Consider the following 12746-nt stretch of genomic DNA (forward strand, 5'->3'; position numbering starts at 1 on the left):
TTTTGATTAAAACCCAGAGCGCATACAAAAGCGGTATAATCCAGTTTTCCGTCATGATAATAAGGAATGAGAATAACTTATTCATTGGTTTCCAACTTTAAGACACAAGCTGTACAAACTATAGACCCGTGTCTATTCTGCACGTGAGGCTAAGTGACGGAGAATGGGACCCTTCCAGGCTGACCGAGGCTGGAAGGAGAGAGAAAGGGGAGGAGGGACGGAAGAGCTCATGCATTTACCGGGGAATAGAGTGATGCGCCCCACGGTCCACAGGTTTGTAAGGATTGCATTTGAGAAGGGAGCAGTGTCCTGTAGGTGGAAGGACAAACCACAGAGAAGAGGCGGGGGGGGGGGGGTGGAGCGCGTGAAGGAGAAAACCTCCCTGTACCTGAAGAGGAAGACAGCAGTCAAAGGTTTGAAACTGAGAAACGGTGGTTAAATTAGCTTTGCTTGTGTCCCCTTGAAAAAGCAGCTCCTAGGGGAGCTCCTGGGGAGATGGCTGTGTTCTCACAGGAAGGAATCGCCCTGTGGAAACCAGAGACAGAAAGGGAAGCAACCAGATCATTTATTAAGAAAAGGATGGGGCTGGGGACATAGCCTAGTGGCAAGAGTGCCTGCCTCAGATACAGGAGGCCCTAGGTTCGATTCCCCAGCACCACATATACAGAAAACGGCCAGAAGCGGCGCTGTGGCTCAAGTGGCAGAGTGCTAGCCTTGAGCGGGAAGAAGCCAGGGACAGTGCTCAGGCCCTGAGTCCAAGGCCCAGGACTGGCCAAAAAAAAAAGAAAGAAAGAAAAGAAAAGGATGGGTGGGTTAGCTGGGTAAGGTGGAAAGGCTACTTTTCATTTAAAAGCTTCTGTGAAGCGATTTGGGTTTTTCTTCGGTTTTGTTTTGCTTTGGGGCCCTATGGAACCCAGGTTGACCTTGAACTTGTGATCCTCTTGCCTCAACATTCTACGTACTGGAATTAAAGGCGCGCGTACCGTGCCGGGCTTCCTATGTGCCTGTTTTAAACCACGCCTGGGTTTACGTTGATCTTTACAAAATATAGACATGAGAGACAGAGGAAGGGAAGGGGTGACACTGTTCAAAAAGAGATGTGTTCATTACCTGGAGCCCTTCTGTAGATCACCTTTACAATAATTGTGTGTGTGTGTGTGTATGTGTGTGTGTGTGTGTGTGTGTGTGTGTAAAATACCATGGGGTACTATCAGAACAAAAACTCTCTGTAGTCTCTTTGTAGCTAAGGCTGTACCCTGAGATTCGCAGCCACCCCCTCCCCCGGTCTGGCTGCCTCCCCCCCCCCACCCCCGCCCCATCTATTCAGTCCCCAGCACCGCTGCTGCCGTCTTCAGGGAGAGTGGCCGCAGCTGGGAGGACCTCAGGCAGCACGGACGTCGGCTGGGGGCTGGGCACACATCTGCTCACAATCCTGCTGGCGCCAGCTCACACATCCTACACACCTTCTTTCAGGACTTTCTGTGTGGGTTTGCAGCCACGTTCCCTATTGACTCGGATGACTAAGAATCGACTAGAAGGACACACTGAGAAGGGTAGAGAGTTCATCACTCATTGCCTTTGTAGACTGGAAAAAAAAAAAAGATGCAAAACAATGCCCAGCCAAGATGCCGGCAATTTGGCTATGGATTAGCAGGAAACCTCACCCCAGCGCTTCACCACAAACATTCGCTCGGCGCACGTACCGAACCCGCAGAAGGGCATCTGCAGAGCTTCCGAAGGATGCCCACCCGAACCCCGCATCTCCTAATGCTGGGGACACAATGGTGTTGGTCCCTCAGCAAGATGGCAGGACCTAGCACAAGGGCCGCACACCCCATCACGGGAGAGCAGGTAGTGCTTGGGGTTGCTAGTATCGCCTAGAGAGAGACTGACAGGAGGCCCGGAACGGCTGTGCTGGAGTGTGTTTGCACCCAGCCCCCGCAGCAGCTGGCATGTACCTTGCTGTTTGTTGGTCCTGACGCGGTGCCAGGTGGGTGACACCTGAATGAAATGCCTCCCAGCTCTCATGTGGATGAACACACAGGAAGTGGAACAAAGGCGCAGCATTTTATCAGCTCAGATCCTCACTGCAGTCAGAGCCTAAAGGGAAACTCTTTGAAACCCTGCGCTTTTGTTTTTCATCCTGACCTTCACTTTGCGCGGGGAATGACTGACTTCCAGCCGCCCAGGTGTCGACGTTCTACCTCACCTGCCCGCCTGGTGATCGGATGTCTAGACTCGGCCTGTGTTTTCCCATTCCGTGTTGCACGGGGGCAAGGTTATCCTAACATGCGCTCGGACGCCAGGTAGCAACGAGAAACGAGAAATTTCCTAATTCGAAAAGCCGTTGCAGTCAGACTGTCTACTGAGCAGGAAGAATAAAAGGACTCCATTTTTATTATGTGACCTTTCGCAGAACCCTCCCTCCTGGCGCCTCCGACGGAGCAGAGCGTGGACCCATTGGAAGCTGGCTGTGGCTCACGGCACACATCTGCTTGTTGACTGTCTCCGTTACTGCTCTCCGCAGCTGGCCTCCTCCTTTCTTGCTTTTAAAACATCACCTCTCAGCATACTGTGATGAAGACCAAACCCCGAGACTTAGATGTTCCAGAAATCTGATATATTAGTTGTACTTTACACATTCCTGGCTACTTCTACTTGTGTGTGTGCGTGCGCGCGCGTGTGCGTGCGTACTTCTGCATGTTTTCTGTGCCACATGAACACTGCCGTAAACAAATTCTGTCTTTCAGGCTAAGGTATCCATTGTGTAAGTCTACCCAGCCTTTCACATACTTCATAATTATAAAAGATCTCACTCTCCTCATTAAAGGCACACAGCAATGTGAACACGTGTCCTCTCAAAGCAACGTATCGTTTGAAGTCAGAGGCCAGGGTTCCCTAGCAACATAACCCAAAACATGCCAATACCCTTTGGATCTCCAAGTTCTAGATTTATTATGTAAATTGTTTAAGAGGCACGTCATTTAAGGCTTGAAGATTTCCCTTTGCCAAAGGAGGTTGCCGTATAAGCTATTCATCCATAGAACTTGCTTCAGAGCGGAGCCCCTGTGTCGGGGGCTGCCAGTCTGGAGTCTGGAGTTGGGGTCACCTTGGTCGGCAGTGTTGGACCAGGGGCACAGCCTACAAACAACAGCCAGGCCAGATGGCTCCTTAATCCTGAGGAATATGCATAGCTCCTTGATTTACAGTGAGTGATGATATTCATCGTATAATAACAGTAATAAGACAAAACGCAACAACCTCATTAGAAAAAGGTGATTATGGAGGTGTCCGGCTAATTGTTCTTTTCTGAAAAAAATGTATCTAGAATCTTCTTAGCAGAGGATCACAAGGGCTCAATAGCGGCGTGGATATGACCCTAAAAAATGGTGCTTATCAAAATGAACTCCAAGAAAGGAAAGCAAGAGGTTTTTTTTAATTTTCTTTTTTTTAATTGTGCTGTTTGCAGTTCTTTGGTTTGGTTTTTTTTTTTTTTTTTTTTTTTTGCCCCCTTGTATTATTCCTGGTTGTCACTTTTGGTTTTTTTAAATTTCTGTACCCTTTGTCTTTGTATATATATGTTTATCTGATTTAGGGAAGGGAAGGTGAATCACAGATATAGTAGGACAAAGAATGAACCAATGCAACAGTGATATTCCCTAGACACACTATGCTGGAAATCAACTTTACAACTGGGGGCGGGGGGAGTCGGGGGGGATGGAAAGTGGGAGAAAATGAGGGAGGGGTAACAATGTTCAAAAAGAAATGTACTCATTGCCTGACTGAGGTAACTATAACCCCTTTACCATAAAAAGTTGGGTGTTGTTTTTTTTTTAAACAAATAAAACATGAAAAAGTGCTTACATCTCCTCCCATTCTCCTGGATAAAGAAAGGAAAAAAAGAGGGACAGTAAATGTCTACACAGGGAGAAATCATTGCTTAAACAAGGAGAAATCAAACGAAAAAGAAAAACAAACACTAACTGGATCAGAAAGAAACATGGCAAACCCAAGCAGAAACAATCTTTTGATAAGAATGATGTTACATAATGCAATGACCATAACATGGAAAGACATTTCATTCTATTAATCTTTTTTCCTTACAAAAAAAAAGAAAAAAATCAGAAAAAGCGTAACAAACACAAGAATCAATTTAGATCCAAAGAAGAGCAATCTTGCTTTTTATAGAACAACACGACAGTTGTCAAATGAAAAAAGAAAAAGGGATAGCTTTAAAAATGTACAAAAACATTCTTAGGGGATAAATTACATTTTTAGTATACTACCTGTGCCGTTTAAGGAATGTGGTGATAAATTTTCCAAAATATGGAAAAAGCCTTCTTAAGATTTTTTTTTTTAGCTTTGCCTAGAGATGAGAACATATTCACTTATTTTCTCTGGGATGAAAATACAAATATGAAGCCAGCCATTGGGGCCTGTATCCCTACTACTCAGGGGACGCTGAGGATTGTGGTTCAAAGCCAGCCCAAGCAGGAAAGTCTGAGAGACTCTTGTCTCCAATTAACCATCACAAAACCTTAAGTAGAACTGTAGCTCAGGTGGTAGAGCGCTTGCCTTGAGCTCAAATGGTAAATAACAGCATCCAGGGCCTGAGTTCAAGTCCTAGTACCAACACACACACACACACACACACACACACACACACACGGGGATGGGGGAGAGAGTATGAGTACAAAACAAAGGAAAACCATCATAAGTGCTTCCATGGATAAGAGTATCTGTTAACTAACTAGTTGTTGGTATAGCTAACGACCTCTCCATCCTGGGTAAATGTGGCTGGGGAAATCTTTTTTTGTTAAAGATTAGTAGTGTGGAACTCATTCCAGGGTCAAGACTCAACCTCCCGTTGGGAGTAAACACTTAAGTTTCTGACCAAATTAGGTCTTTTGGGACCTCCAGAGCAGCCCTTTGGCATTTCCAGAAAGGAGGTGGGTAAGTGGCTATTTTGGTCTGTCTGCCCATCTGAGCTCTTTGTGGCGGGCTTGGTTCAGTCACCAGGCTCATGGGTAGGCCACTGGCTTAGGCACTGTCACTCTGGCCAGCTGGCCAACCCACTCAGATACAAGCCATTCACTGTAGCCTGAGAGACCCAACAAGAAAGTCCCAGCGGGGTAGCCAACACTCACCACCACTACCTAAGGGCAGTCCCAGGCCTGTGGCTCACTGGTACTTCGTCATCAAAGAAAGAGAAAGTACATCTGAGTTTAACAGAGGAACAAGCCCTCAACTGTTGTCCCCCAAATAAGAAGACTCCTATCAACAGGGAATAGAAAAATGTTATTTAGGACGTCTGTTCTCAGACGTTTAATACAAAGGGGAGATTGTTGCACCAGAGAACCAAGTGATCTAATGCCCACAAAGCCAGAATTCTCCCACTGCACGTGTTGTTTTCAAAACACGAAAGCTACAGCAAGGTTTCAAGTCTGAGTAACGAAGCTACTTGGGGAAAACAAGAGAGAGATAACTGAAATCTGTCACTGAGGGAGCTGAAATCCATCCTCACCCCCATCCCCCCTCCCCCCCAAAAAAGTCCATCTTCCTGAGTGTCACCATTTGGAGGCAGCCAGCATGGATGCTGGGCCGAGCCATTCCTAAGTGCGGGGAAGAAAAGAGGTCTGGGAGCTTTCAATTCTGCAGAACACTGATAACATGCCATGAGAATGTAGAAGTTTAAGTACTTAAAAAAAAAATTAACCTGTTGGGCCCAGGCTTCCAAGAGTCCTGTGCCGCAGCCCTAGTCCCACTGGGATTGCTGCCAGAGAGGAACAGGCCGTACCCCTTTACTACATATTTTGAAAACCTGTTTTGTAACCTGCAGGTGCATCAGGGCCTAAGGAGACACCTTTAATCAATGTGGAGGCGGGGGGGGGGGCGCGGTGGGCAGGAAAGGGGGGCAGATAGGGAGACGATGAGTGACTGTGCTCTTTCTTCTCTTTTGAGGTATTCTGTTTTGGTATGGAGGTTTTTAACTTGAGGCCTCAAACCTGCTAGGCTGGCACTCTATCGTTAATCCATACCTCTATTCCTGTCTTTCCAGTGGTTCCTTTTGAGATAGGGTCTCACTTCCTGTCCAGCCATGCATACACCTAGACTGCCATCCGCCTATTTGAGGCCTCCTGTAGTTGCTGGGATTACAGTACATGCCGCCTCCCTCAGCTTCCCTTGATGGAGTGGGGGTTCAATGGGCTTTCTTCTGCCTAGGCTAATCTGGAACGATGGTTTTACCAATCTCGGCCTCCCAAGGAGCTTGGGATGACTAGGTATGTGCTGCTAGGCCCAGCTCTCGGTTAAGGTGGTGTCATGAATTTTTCTGCCCAGGCAGGCCTCTAGGACAATCCTCCCAACCTCAGCCTCCAAGTTAGGATAACAGGTGTGAGCCACCAGTGCCCGGCTCATGAGATCTTTCCTGAATGTCACCCATTTATCAAACTGTGATACAGAATGCAGAACCAGAAAGAAAAGACAAGGCTATCGATGTCTTCTTTTTATTTCTTATAGTTTTTACTCGTCCATTGGTAATAGCCGTATCACTTCCTTTTCCCTTCCCTTTTAATAGATTTCGAAGTTTCTAGAAGAAAATACAATATGGCTAGAGATCCCAGGCTTTGAAATAAGATTCACTTCATCGAATCCCAGTTCCACAACATGGTGGGATCAATGTCCAGTTCCTTAACTTGTCTTCAACTTGTTCTCTCTTGCAGAATAATGGAGCAAAGGTGTTCACCCATGATTCCTTGCAAATCCTAAGCATAACCAACTAAGTAAAATTCTCAGGTACCGCCAGTCCAGCCTTTGCACCCAGGAACGATGCCTTACACCTCCTTGCCCTTTCCAGGGAGCGTGCCCATACTAGGGGCTCACATTACATTTAATAAAATAGTAAATGTTTGATTTTTCTCTAGTTTTTTCTTTCTGGCTACATACCCCCTAGATTCTCCCAGGCCATGTTAGCATGTTTCAGATTCATCATGATTAACTTTATACATGCCTCTTTGTAAACTTGACACTCATGCCCCAAGTATTATTTTAATTAGTGGCGAGGACAGAGATAAAATTAAAAAATGAGATGACTTGATGCTCTCCTCCTCCCCCATCTCCTCCCCCTGGAATTTCAAGGGGCCTTTGTTAAGATAAAGCACACAAAGAAAATACTCACGGAGTCCACGGAGACTAGGAAGGAGCAACCGAGATAAAAGTCGAGCAAATTAAGGCCCAAATCTCAGCTCTGTCTGTAAATGACTATGGATTATGAACAATGGGCTTAACAGTCCACATTTTTAAGGAGTTAAAATTTTGGCTATTAAAGGTTTACTAAGTATGAACACAGATAGATAGATATATTTTGCCGGTCCTGGGGCTTGAACTCAGGGCCTGAGCACTGTCCCTGGCTTCTTTTTGCTCAAGGCTAGCACTCTACCTCTTGAGCCACAGTGGCACTTCCAGGCTTTTCTGTTTATGTGGTGCTGAGAAATCGAACCTAGGGCTTCGTGCATGCTAGGAAAGCACTCTACCACTAAGCCACATTCCCAACCCTAACAAGGGCGGGAAAGCCAAGGTGGAAGACGAACGCAAAAGCAGTAAAAGAAAGGGCTCCGTTTTCATGAAACTTACAGAATTGAGAGAGAACTAATAACAATCGAATACCAGACACTTTCCTATTTCATCACATTTGATCTTCATACTAACCTGTAAACTTAGAGTACAGTTATTACTACCCCACTTTGAAACATCATCCAAGAGTACAGAGCTTGCTAGAGATGAAGACAGGTCAGCTGGGTCAGTGTGACTCTGCCATCCGTTTTCTCAGAGCAGTTCGCTGCCTCTCTATCTGAAACAACTAAAGGCAGACAGCCATGCGACATAGAGAAGGGTTTTATAGTGTAGGCGTGGGGAAGTTCAGTCTAACTATGACTCAAATCCCAGAGGCCATAAAAGAAAAAGAAACTGATAAATCTGATTACACGAAAATAAAAAATTTTCTGCTTGGAGAAAAACACCATAAACAAAGACAAATGACAAACTGAAGAACTATTTAGAACATAAATCACAGACAAAAGGCTAATTATTTTATAAGAAATGCCTACAAATCAGTAGGAAAGGAGAGGTGGTTAATACATTCAGGATACTGAAATGTCCATATATGAAAATGGGATTAGGAAATTTGAGGAAATGGAGAAGAATGATATCAAGTTACATTATCCATGTGAGTTGACATGTTGAATTGAAATCCCTTGGTACAACTTTTTAAAGAGCACAAACAAATAAAACTGAAAAGACCCACCCAACAAAACCAAACAGTCAATGAACAGGGAGACATCAAAACAGCTCAAAAACATTAAATCACTTCACTCAAATTAAGTAAATTATAAATTAAACATCCAATCATTTTAATATCTGCGGTGGTAAGGCTCAGAGGAAAGAGGTAGTTCTAGATTATTCACAGAGGAATAAATGTATACATCCATGTATGATGCTATGAAGAATAGTCTAGCACTATCTAGCCAAGTGTACTTACGCTTTCATGCAAATTTCCAGTACTTCAATTTTATTCTGCAGATAAACTCAAAAGTGTGCAAATGAAGAATAATCGATTCTATGACGAACAGTCTAGCACTATCAAAATAATATATGTACTCATGCTTTCATGCAAAATTCCAGTACTACAGTTTTATCCTGCAGAGAAACCCAAAAGCGTGTAAAATTATGTCTGTTGGGAGCTCACCTTTGTCCTATTTATCGGGACAAAATGTTTTAGAACATCTTGAATATTCAACAGAAGGGCACTAATAAATAAATTATGGTATATCCCTATAATGGCCTATTATTTAGGCACAAAAAAACAAGAGGAAGCTCTTAATAGATTGATATGGAACAAGCCCCAAGGTACAGTGCTAAGGAAACAAAGCAAATTGAAAATGTCAAGCAGAATAGTGTAAGTGGAAAAGTGAAATGCTGTCACGTCTAGGTAGATATTTGTGTGCTTTCTTAGAAAGAGATACAAAAGCCTAGTAGGTAACAAACCAGTTGTTGCTCTAGGGAGAAGCAAGTGGCTGAGATTCAAGGATAAAAAGCATTTCTTGTCACTGTATTATACATACACTTTGCATTCTTTTGCATTTTGTAACACGTGTTTCTATTACTATTAAAAAAAAAATACAGGCCGGGAATGATGGTGAATTGCCTATAATCCCAGCCGGGTAGCAAAAGTAGAAGGACTGTGGTATAACATCAGGCCAGGCAAAAAAAAACGCAAGACCCTCTCTGAAAAACAGGCTAAAGGCAAAAGGAATGAGGACACAGCTCACGTGGTAAAGCCTAGTACGTGTGAGGTTCTGAATACTGACAAAAATTCTATGTGATATATACACACATGTACATTTTGTATGAATATGTGCATACACACACCTATTTTTAAAAGTCTCAAACCTGCACTGGCTGCTCAAACCTGTCATCCTAGCTACTCAGGAGGTTGAGATCTGAGGATCATGGTTCCAAGCCAGCCTAGGCAGGAAAGTCCATGAGTAGCTTATGCTCAATTAACCACCAAGGAGTGGGAAGTAGAGGTCTGTGGCTCAAGTGGTCGGAGACTAGCCGTGAGTACAAAAGTTCAGGGACAGTTTCCTTATCAGTAGACTAGGAGAAATAATCCTTCCTTCCAAGGTTTTTGTTTTCTTTTCTTTTATTTTACTTTTTGTCAATTGTGAGTCTTAATCTCAGGGACTGAGTGCTGTCCCTGAGTTCTTTTTGGTCAACACTAGTGTTTTACAACTTTGAGCCACAGCTCCATTCCTGGATTTCTGGTGGTTACCTGGAGATTGAAGTCTCATGGACTCTCCTGTCTGCGTTGGCTTTGAGCCGCAATCCTCAGATCTCAGCCTCCTGAGTAGCTGGGATTACAGGCGTGAGCCACCAGTGCTTGGCCCTTCCAAGGTTTTGAGGAATAAGTAAATGATTATATGCAAAGCCCTTAAATTAGTGCTGGACACAGGGAAGGGATGGGAGTGTTTGCTAATAAGTAAGTGTACTCAGTTGGCCAAGGATGATGTCTCTAAGAAGAGCTATTTAAGGTGAGGTCAGAAAGCTAAACAGAGGGAAGCAGAAATGATACACAGCAGTAGCACATCTGGTAAGGATGGGGACAGCCTGAAATAGCTACCGCAGAGCTCTGAAGGCAGGGGGAAGATAGGAGCCCCTGCTAAGGAAGTGAGCAAGGACCAAGCAAGGCAGCTGTCCTGACATAAACAATGGAGCATTTTAGTCAGGAGGGCTCCCCGACTGGGTAGGCTGTTTTAGAAAGACTTAGTGGATACAATCTGAAGGCCAATTTGGAGAAAAGGAAAAGCTAGGTGACAAAGGCCAGCTGGAGATCACAGCAAGCACTCAAAGGAAGAAATGATGAGGTATGAATCAAGACGGGGTCAGCTAGCAAGTACAAAAGGACAGATAATGCGAGCCTCCAAGGAGAAGTCAACCAGGCTTGTGAACTGGGATAGAGGTTGGAGATGGGACACCCGTGGAATGAAGGGTGCTGGCTGAGTTACTTTGGGGACTGTGATGTGACTCACTAAAAGGAATTTAGGAAAAGGAAAGAGCGGAAGTAAAGATTAAGATGAGGGGCTAAGTACTGGATTTGTTGAGGCCTAAATGCCCCCTAAGTAATCTCTAGTGCGCTGTAGGTATCTAAATTTCATATGAAGGACCCAAGCTAGAAATATAGCATGGGAGGGAGTGAATGTCACGCAAGTCTTTGTTTTTTTCTCCCTGTGCTGGTACTAGGGTTTGAACTCAGGGCCTCTTGTCCTTGGCTGGCTTCTTCGCTCAAGGCTGGTGCTCTGCCACTTGAGACTTTTTGGTGGCTAACTAGAGATAAGAGTCTCACCAACTTTTCTGTCTGGGCTGGCTTTGAACCAGGAGTCTCAGATCTTGACCTCCCACGTAGCAAGGATTACAGAGGTGAGCCACCGGTGGCTAGCAAGTCTTTCACATTTAATGAAGTTGGTCCAAGCAAGACACTGGAGAGGGTATTTATTACTTGCGATACTTATGCTTCCTGCTCCTTCCTCATGAGCTTCTCTGCTTTCCTCGGTCCTATCTTCTCTTCTTCCCTCTCTCTCCTACCCCCTGCCTTCTGAAGCTCTAATGCGAGTCCACACAAGAGGTTTCGGTAAAGACTTCATAGGAAGCAATCCATTTTTTACAGTCCCAACTAATCATTGACAAATCTTCTATTCTTCCAGAGGAAAAAAATCATGTTTAAGCAAGATTTCTGGAACAATTTAGGCAAGTGAGGTTTGGAGCCAGGACTGAAGGCCAGCTCTCATACACTGCCATGACCCTAACCTCCTCTCTGCTTCAGTTTCCTCACCTATAAAATGGGGATTAACTGCTGGGCCATCTCCAAGTATCTTTCTGGCTCTACAATTTTGTAAGTCTACTTTCGGGAAAGGATTTTAATTGGTTTCATGACAACGTGGGATATTTCAACAAGTCAAAACTATTATGAAGAAATACAAGAGAATTTCATTTTGGAAATTGGTTGATTTCGGAACTGGACCATGAGAAATAGTGTCATTCTATGAGTCACAGAGTTGTTGCAAGGCTAGTATTTTTACCACAAAGGGAAACCTCTACTATCACGCACAGATGTTCAGTGTCCAAATGTCCTGATTCTGGTCACAGGAGGGGACTACCCGAAGAAAGAAAAAGGCAATCAAACCACGAAGTTGTTACTCTACCTTATGTAGAAGTACAATGCTTAGAGTGTAAGAATGCAAGGTAGAAAATGTAATGTATTGTCTTGTACGACTTCTCTCAGAGCAAGCAAGGACTCTGAACAAACATTCCATACAAATATGAAACCCTCTGACTTTCTTTATGAAAAGGCCCATGGAATCTTCCAGATAAATGCAAGCATTACTATAAAGCTGGCCATTTTAGAAAAATAGCTGTAAGGGATTCTCATCCAAAGCTCAACTCAGGACAATATCCAGAGGGAACGTGGTCATTTTGAGCCAAGAGCATATTTTTTCCTGTCATGTTAATCAAATTGTGATTTCTCTAGAAACTGTGTATTTTCAGGTAAAGGCAACAAATATGAGGGTTTAATGGAGTTATTGTATCTCAGAAGATATCGTGTAATGGACCCTTACAAATGAAAATCTGATTAGATTAATTTGAAATGCCATATTCGGAAAAACAATTTAGGTTAAAATCAGATTTCAGCAATATGTTTTAGGTAATCATCTGAGGGAGAATATCAGGTATCTTCCAGTGTCTACAGCATATTTATTGCTAGTAAAACAGCAATGTGGAAATTAGCTACCTAATTTACTAGAAGCCAGATATAATTTGCCATGTTCTGAAAGCATAGAGCATAAAATACATAAATACGCTTCCATCATTGAAATATGTATATAAATTCTATACAGTTTATGTATACATTTTATATAAAACTTCTTTATATAAAATGTACATGCAAATCTCTCTATATAATGACAAGAAATTGTCTATTTTTATTAAACATGTGCATTATATTCAGCATCACTCAAAATAAGAGAAAGGACCAATTAAGACCCATACTAAAATAAGTACATTCCACCTATCATTTCCACAAACGTAAAACAGGCTGTGGGCGGAACTATGAACTGTTATCTTCTATCCAGGGCAATTTGACAGAATCAGTCAAAATGATGAACAGACCCACTTTTGGCTGTGGTGATTCTGTG

The 12746-nt window shown here is 43.6% G+C and overlaps 1 protein-coding gene across 2 annotated transcripts in view; it reads right to left on the reverse strand.

The window, feature by feature from the left end:
* Window positions 1-12746, reverse strand: part of Bcl2 (BCL2 apoptosis regulator) — a 157954-nt gene that overhangs the window by 104289 nt on the left and 40919 nt on the right. The gene's annotated exons all lie outside the window — the stretch shown is intronic.

Source organism: Perognathus longimembris, chromosome 15 (assembly GCF_023159225.1).
Source record: "Perognathus longimembris pacificus isolate PPM17 chromosome 15, ASM2315922v1, whole genome shotgun sequence".
Taxonomy (NCBI): domain Eukaryota; kingdom Metazoa; phylum Chordata; class Mammalia; order Rodentia; family Heteromyidae; genus Perognathus; species Perognathus longimembris.